Source organism: Pholcus phalangioides, unplaced genomic scaffold (assembly GCF_987345545.1).
Source record: "Pholcus phalangioides strain wild (caught in Gottingen) unplaced genomic scaffold, Ppha-v1.0 ptg000002l_1, whole genome shotgun sequence".
Lineage (NCBI taxonomy): Eukaryota > Metazoa > Arthropoda > Arachnida > Araneae > Pholcidae > Pholcus > Pholcus phalangioides.
Window position 1 is genome coordinate 3,295,649 of NW_028301595.1, and position 7,565 is coordinate 3,303,213.

At 37.1% G+C, this 7,565-nt stretch overlaps 1 long non-coding RNA gene across 1 annotated transcript; it reads left to right on the forward strand.

Moving 5' to 3' along the window:
* Positions 1-348: 348 nt before the first annotated feature.
* On the forward strand, positions 349-6,737 carry LOC149089074 (uncharacterized). The gene is made up of 2 exons (XR_016193573.1): positions 349-483; positions 6,506-6,737. It is a non-coding gene; the product is annotated as an uncharacterized LOC149089074 (long non-coding RNA).
* Positions 6,738-7,565: the final 828 nt, after the last annotated feature.

The following is a 7,565-nucleotide window of genomic DNA, read 5'->3' on the forward strand; positions in this document are numbered from 1 at the left end:
AGTCACTTAGACCTCTTTGGTTTTCAACCCTTTTGATTATCAAAAGACGATTAAGATTCAGAAGTCTATGTAGAGAACACATCGACGACACTCGATCGTCGCAGAAACCTACGTGCGTTCAACCTCAGAAGATGCCTGCCACAGATGTGGGCGAAACGTCAGGAAGAAATTGCATGGCATAATAACCCGGAAACTACTTAACTCATCAAGAGATTCATTAGCACATGGGAATCAGTCCGAACCGCCAATTATTGACTTTATAACCGAAGTGTCGTTACAACCGCGTTTGGGTGTTTATGAATAAAATTTTCAAGGATCTAATGATGGGTTTTCGTTTTTTTTTTCCAGCATAAAATCGATAAATTCCGATCTGCATCCTCAGCATGAAGGCAATGCGTGCTCTTCTCCTTGTGTGTTTTGTGATCGGTACACAGTTCGTTGTGCGTGTCTTCAGCGAATGCGAACCAGGATACACACCCAGCGGTAAGATTTTGGTACCAATATCTTGTAAAGAATGGAATGATTTCAATTCCATATATAACTGCATAAGTAGGGGATAAGGGGGCTACTTGGACAATAGGGGGTTGCCATTTTGATCCCCAATTATACGATGGCTGCTCAACTTTGCTCCTATCGAGGTAAGGTGGGGCTCGCTAGATGGCGCTGCGTATTATTATGACATTTCTTTACTATGACGTCATCCCGTGATAAAAAAAAATTCAAAGTGGGATCTTTCGTAAATTACTGTTTGTAATTATTTTCCCAAAGAGATCTTTCCCAAGTTATCATTTGTAACTTCTTTTTTAACTTAGCCGTGTGTGGATCTTTCTGACATTATAGTTTTTAATTACTTTTTCCCTGAAGAGGGATACTTGTCGTTCTCTCATCGTTATTAATTTATCGTTGATTTTTTTTCTCGTCATCAAATTTTCGTTCTGTGACGTTCTTTAACTTCTTTAACGGGGATCTTTCCTAAATTATCGTTAACTTGAATTTTTTTTCCCAACTGTATGGTAAATTTTTTTTTTGATATGAGATCAACTTCAAATTAGTTAATAAACGAATGACTATGTAAAAAAATAACTTTACCTTTTCTTTCCTCACGCACTCTTGTCCGCATAGATGATGTTCACCTTGTGTCGTTCCAAAAATATCGTTTTAAGGGTTTTTTTCCCAAGTCATGACCTGATTTCCCTATCGTTTTTCCAAAAAACAAACTGATTTTTCGGTTTCTTCCGGGCTTATTTCATCGCGAAGCACTTCCCAAAGGTAAGGTGAAATGGAAATACCGTTTGTTGTATGCACCATGTATCCACCTTTTCCTTCGCTGCGGTTATGATTTTACAGATAATTCGTTCGTGTTCGACATTTCCATTACGAATTGCATAGAAAAAATATTTTGGTGATATAGCAACTCTTTATTAGACTTTTGGATTAGGGACTCGGTTTCAGATTTGAAGTCAGCTGCTTCAGATAATTCGTTTGTGTTCGACATTTCACATATTCATTACGAATTGCATCAAAATATTTTCTCTATGATATAGCAACTCTTTATTAGAATTTTAGATGAGGGACTTCAGATTTGAAGTCAGTTGCCTCTGACTGATATTTATGTCGATTGATAATCGAATTTGATTCGAGGTTATGGGTCACATCATATTGCTCTGAGGGTCACAATTGGCCCGCGGGTCATGAGTTGATCATGTATGTTGTAGGGGAAGAGGGCAAAGGAAAGAGTCCAACTATGTTATAGAAACCCTTGATATTGTTCTGTAGTTCATTCATTAAGAATAAGCCAGCGCGCTAACTCTCATGCAAATTAGTAATGGTTTTCGTATGCAGTTGTTAATGTTAAAGAAACTCTGCAACGTAACTGCGATCTGACTATTAAATAGAAGGAAATAAAATATTTTATCCGAAATTGTATGATTTCATGGAACAAAAAACAAATTAGAGGTCAGCGGAGAGTCGAGAGAATCACTTCCCAAGGTGGTTGCTCGTTCATCGTTTAATATTAACCTCAATCTTTCCATCCGAAACCTACGCTTTTATCAATATTGGGGGGGGGGGGGGAACTAAGAAGGAACTTTAAGATGGTGTACAATAAAATCAAGATGGCAGTAATTTCAAAAGGCTTTGAAATACTTTTTGATACACATTTATTTCTATTAGTTAACTGAAGTAGAATTTTCTTTTAATTGCGTCATCTTCCTCTCAGTCAACACCATAGTCACCGTGGGGTTCATTAGTGGATCTTTGTTTGGATTTGGCCACAAGTTTCCATCCCACTCATCATCCTCATCCGTAAGAAGTTCTGGATCCAGCTGTGAATCCGATGATATCAGGGTTGTCGCCTCTGATGGTGATGGTGAAATTTAGATGTCGATTAAAATTACTTCATTGGCTAATTCACGATTATTCACCCAAACTCGAACAAGTCGTCAAGTCTAAAAATGAAACATTTGAAGAAAAACTTTAATTTTAAAAGTATGTTCATTAAAAATAACAAAATTATTCTTTTGAGTTTGATTTCCCATAAAAAATCCAAATTTTATTGATGAGGATTAGTTATACAAATAACCGAAGAAAAGAACTTTTATTTTGTTGATCACAAAACTCTTTGTGAAACTATGACGGTGAAATTGAATAAATCAGGTCGATCACAGAAGACGTGGCGCCCATTGATAGTAGGTTTAAAATGCTGATACAAATAGGAAAGCAAAATGTTTTTTTAGTGGCCCGCGGTCTCGAACAGGTTGAGACCTACGAAATGCATGGCACCTTTGTTCAGAGTAGATGGAAGAAATATATTTGAGTTTTCCCTTCTTTTTTTCCTCAATAATCTATAGAGGGTTTTTCCATCTAAAACTAACTTTATGCTACTGTAACCCGAATGGCGGAGAGGATGTAAAATAATAAAAGTTTGCGTAAAAATGAAGCCTGGATACATGGACACATGGTGCATACAACAAACGATATTTAAATTTCACCTTACCTTTGAGAATTGCTTCACGATGAAATAAGCTCCCTGAAGAAACCGAAAAATCACTTTGTTTTAAGGGTAGACAATGGGGAAAAACACGTCATGACTTGGGGAACAAAACTCCTTAAAACGATAATTTTGGAACGACCCAAGGTGACATCATCTACGTGGACAAGAGCGTGTGAGAAAAGATGAAATTATTTTTTTACATAGTCGTTACATTAGTCATAGTCATTAGTTTATTAACTAATTTGAAATTGATCTCATATCAAAAAAAATGTCCATACAGTTGCGGAAAAATTCAAGTTAACGGTAATTTAGGAAAGATCTCCCCGTTAAATAAGTTGACGTTAGAACGAAAATTTGATGAGAAAAAAAAACGAAAATTTAGTGACGATGAGAGAACGACAAGTATCCCTCTTCAGGGAAAAATATATTCAAAACGAAAATTTAAGAAAAATCCCCACACGGATGAATAAAAAAAAATTGGAAACGATAATTTGGGAAAGTTCCCTTTGGGAAAAATAATTACAAACAGTAATTTAAGAAAGATCCCTCTTTGAAATTTTTTATCACGGGATGACGTCATAGGAAAAATAACGTCGTCATAATACTCAGCGCCATCTAGCGAGCCTTCCCTTATGTCAGTGGTTCTCAACCGGTGCTCCGCGGAGCCCTTGGGGCTTCTTGTGTGCTCTCCAGAGGCTCCGCGGAAGCTCGAGGAAAATTAAAAGAAACAGTAAAATTAAAAAAAAAAAACAATTATAAATATTTTTAAACATTAAAAATAAATCACTAGATGAATAATTAAAAAATTGGCCTACGGGGCTCCCCATAGAATTTTTTTACTTGTAAGGGCTCCGCGAGTCAAAAAAAGTTGAGAATCGCTGCCTTATGTTGATGGGAGCAAAGTGGAGCAGCCATTGTAAGTATGGAGCCCTATTGCTCCAGCGGCCCCCATTTCCCCCCCCCCCTCCCCCCTACTGATATAAAACTTAACATTGCATTTATATCTATGACGTACAACGTTTGGAAGAATTCGGACCACTTGAATTAGTTTGGAAACGTAAACGTGGCACGGTACTTAGCCTTTTGCGATTATTTGTCGAAGTGATTATGCTGGCTAATGGCTCGAAATAGAGCCAGTATCGCGAGCTTTAAACTTCTGATTCTGTCGAAGTGATATTCGACATTAGGTTCGCATCAGGAAACAACGTTACCTCGAGAGAGAAACGATGTCATTCTCCGTTGTTCACGGGAAGTACGAAATCCTGGATAATCAAGCGGAGATTTCAGATTTTAGTTCGGAAAGGAGATTCACATTCCTCTGTGAGGAATCGAACCACTGATTTCCCCACAGAGGAATGTGAATTTTCTTTCCGAACTACATCTCAAAACCCCGCTTAGTTATCCAGGCTTTCGTACAACGTTGCCTCATTGCTACAACGGCGATACAGGAAGGTCCCTGTGAGTTTTGACAAAACATATAACCTGTACATAAACCGAGAAGGGACAAACATCCAGGAGAGCCTTCCTTATTGTAGGAGAGGCTATATAAAGTGCGAACTGTTCCAACGAAGCGTCGTAAAGAACATCTGGTGTGCCACAGCTGTGAATGACAACGCCAGCGTGCTGCGGGCCATGTGTCTCAAGTAGGGCCCGGGTCTCAAGTCAACCCGTGGCCCGCCAAAACATTTCGATCGATTGACTCAATATCATTCAAAAATAGGGTAAAACGAAGATTTCGGCAAAAAGAAAGTCACTCATCTTCATATAGGTTTATAACAAGGACAGGCTGATCAGTATAGTATTTAGCTTCTTAAAAAGGCCTTGCAAAACAAAAACTGCATACATTTTCCTAAATTATTGGAGTTGGTAAATAGATCTACAACTTGATCTTACAGTGCATTTCAAATCTGAGAATGGAATTCAGAAGCCGATTTTCCACGAGAGAACGAAATTTCTATGAAAATGTTTCCCTCACCATTCTCGCGCTATATCAAAAGTGTTCCACCAGAACTGCAAATAGAATTTGCAGATTTGCAATGTGACCCTGCAGTTAAATGCAAGTTTTTTTGAAATTCCTTCATTAATTGATTTTTATTCTAAGTATGTGTCTCGAAGAAAAGTATCCAGAAATACGTAAACATGCATATGATAAAACATGCATATTATCATTGCAAAGGAATTGGCAGGGTCATGATGAAGGGGGTTTGAAGGGTTATGACTACCCAATGGAACCACATTCCACCAATTATGGTTTTCGGTCGCAAACATGAATTGTTCATGTCTTCTATACTTGGCAGCCCTTACATATGTGAACAGTTGTTTAGACGAATGAAGAATGCAAAAACGAGAACACTTCTGAATGATCGGCATTTGGTGGACACTTTAACACTTTACGAATAGCAACAACACACATTTTAACTAACATTGAAGCTTTAGTCAAGCAAAAACAATGTCAAGTTTCGCATTAATTTAGGAATTACATCCACTCGCATTCATAATGTAAGTAACCAAATTTATATATTTTTTGATTTGATACGTAATTAATTCAACATACAGTATATTTACATGTATAAACAAAAATCATCCATTTTCTTTCTGTTTCATAATAAAGAAATACCTAAAATAATTGGTCTTACCCCCAAGCAGCTTAATTTTTTAAAATGGAAATGCTGCATAATGGAATAATAAAATATGTAGTACGCGCCGCACTTTAATTTTTCGTATCTGAGCGTACGTAGGATCAACCTTTGGCAGGGGGTGGGACACACTGAGATTGATTGGAGGCGCAAGAAAAATAGCAAAAAGGCATTTTTTGACACTATAATTTGAAATGGTTTTTTAAATCATTCAAAATTAATATTTTTTTAAATTAATTAAATTGAATGTTCAAATTTTTAAAAATATTTTGAAATATATTTAGTTTGTGATCAATCTAAATAATCAATATAATCTTTGGGGGGGCACCCCCCCCCAAAGACGTTGGTAATGAGTAGCCCGCAGAACGCGAAAAAATTTTTATGTGGCCCTCGAGCGTAAAACGTTGAAGACCCCTAGTCTCAAGTTATCTCAAGGGAGTTTGTTGTCCAATTAAGTGATCTGAAATAGCACCGTGGATTAGTTAAGGGATATATACATATTCCGGGGTCACTTAAGTAAACGAACACATTGCCGCAAATAACTTAAGTGATCAGGAAATGAGCCACGAGCCTGTTTAGTAATCTGGATTCGTACCTTCGGCCCTAAAGTGATCTAGAACTGTGTAGCACTCAACTTCAGTGATCTATAAATGTGCCGCGGGTCACTTGAGTAAGTTGAAGTGATATGTAAAAGTACCGATTAGCTGAGTTTTACAAAATTGTGTTTGAGCCACGGGCCACATCAGATGACTACGAGGTCCACATTACGTCCGTGGGCCATGGACTGAGCATGTATCAATGGTCATGTTCTTATAGAAAGAAATTAAAAGCAGGTACTTTTCGTTTTCCTTAAATATACTTTTGTTGTTTCTTGCAGGTGTAGTGAGGGCTACAGATGATTGCTCTGCGGAACATCCTTGCTTTCAATATTGCAAGAAAAATATTTATTCTGGGGATATAGTTGAGTGCGCGAACGCAACAGAATCAAATGACGAGCCTTGTGTTTGTACTTTTCTTGATGAGTGTTGAGACGCTTAACGATGTAAAAAGTGAACAAAAAGTTTAATTATGGTTTATTGGGGATATTAAATCCGATTTTTCTGCATTGATATTGATTGCCTCTTGTCTATTTTACTTTTATTGATGCCAACACAACAACAAAGTTATTCTTCAAGTTCTACTCATAGGCTCAAAGATACAGAATTAATCCTCTATGGTCCGGTATATATATATTAAGGTAAATGTAATAAATCATTATACCGGTTAATACCTGTTATTATGCATAATATTCGGTTGCTATGCATAATCACCGAACATATTGGTGAGTTTGATAAATATTCCTAAATTGATCCCTTTTACAGGTGACTAAGCACAGTACCAAAGCTTCGTTGGTAAATTTGATAAATCAATTACTTTTATCGGTGATTACGCATAGTACCCAAGCGTTGTTGGTTAATTTAATAAGTACTAAAAGATTATCCCTTTTACCGGCGATTATGCATAATACCGAAACGTGACGTCGTTGGTAAACATTATAAATCGTACTTATATAATATAATATACATGATAATTACATACATTTATCGAATCATTATATCGGGGTACGATAGTAAAACTTGTTATCCTTATATCGGGGTCCGACTTATTCATCATACAGTTTAGACTCATATGGAATTTTTTTCATATTTATCAAATTCACCAATTACACGAGGGTATTATGCTAGGAGCTGTTGAATAGTCTTTACTTGTCAACTAGGAGAAGACCCTTCAATTGCTTCATTATGAGGACTTTAAAGAATCGACTAGCAGTAGAGGCTTAAATTCCAATCCGAACCTTCTCTTCGTGCCGCCTTTATGTAGCCGAGTTGAACACGTGGTGAACGGACGCGGATGGACTTCCTCCAAATCGCATGGGCCAGTGTGGATGATTACGGCCA